This window comes from Octopus bimaculoides, chromosome 1, assembly GCF_001194135.2.
Source record: "Octopus bimaculoides isolate UCB-OBI-ISO-001 chromosome 1, ASM119413v2, whole genome shotgun sequence".
Classification (NCBI taxonomy): domain Eukaryota; kingdom Metazoa; phylum Mollusca; class Cephalopoda; order Octopoda; family Octopodidae; genus Octopus; species Octopus bimaculoides.
This window is the reverse complement of record NC_068981.1, coordinates 93241912-93243012: the sequence shown is the minus strand read 5'-3', so window position 1 is coordinate 93243012 and position 1101 is coordinate 93241912.

Sequence of the window (1101 nt, the reverse complement as noted above, 5' to 3'; positions counted from 1 at the left end):
TATATATATAAGGACCGTGCGACAAGGCTCTTTTAGTACATCGCACGGTCGATATAAATAAAAATAATAAAAGAGGATAAATGAGTATAAGTGCCAGAAAGAAAAGAAAGACACAACCGGTAGAAGGTTTAGGGGAAGATTTTATTGATATGTCCACTTGCGTGTCTGTTTGTGCGACATATAGACATAATAATAGACAGGCCGTCATGTAAACAAAGTATATGTGTATACAACAATGGATGTATGCGTGTGCGATAAGTTCAGAGCATAGAAAGAGTCTATAAGGACGTTAGGAGAAAGTCCAAACACAAGGATGATAAATACCAGTTCGTAGCCAAGGTATACAGTAGCTGAGATGCTGTAACACGAAGTTGAGGCCGCGTAGCAGAGCCGGAGGAGAAGCAGATGTCGTGAGAAGTTGTGGCTTCAATGCTGCTGTTGGTTACTTGGTACAGAAATTCTCGCAGGTTGTAATCGCTGTTATCCATGGTGAAGTAATTCACAAACAGTGTGGAGATAGAACCTGTGTGAATGTTGTTGGTTGGTGTGTACGTAGATAAACGATGTTGACGCTAAGAAGCTGGAGGCGACGAAGATGGAGTTTGAGTTTGCCGTAAGGTGCTGGTGGAGTGTTGAGTCTCCATGTGGCTGTTGTTGTCGTCGCTGGAACTCGTTGTGTGCTCTGTGGTCAGCGGCTAGACCTCAGAAGGTTTGAAGCCGAGAAGACTGACAAAACTGTGACGGTGAGAGGCTAGCTATTTATAACATACTGTCGGCTCAAACTGGGGTTCAGAAAAGACCGTCTCACGCGACCTTTTCTGAAGGCTGCAATTGGTTGGGTTGCATCTTGCCGCGCAATAGAACAGAAGACAAATTGCGCCAATACCTATCAATCAGAATGGTGAACACAACAGGGTCCAAAAGTCTGGCTGAAGACTAGCTGTTATCCACTACGTCTGTATCCATGTATTTATAACACAGAAAGAGAGAGAGAGAGAAGCATCCCTTAATCCCTCAAGGCGTACGCAACACACACACACACACACACACACACACACATATATATATATATATATATATATATATATATATATATATATA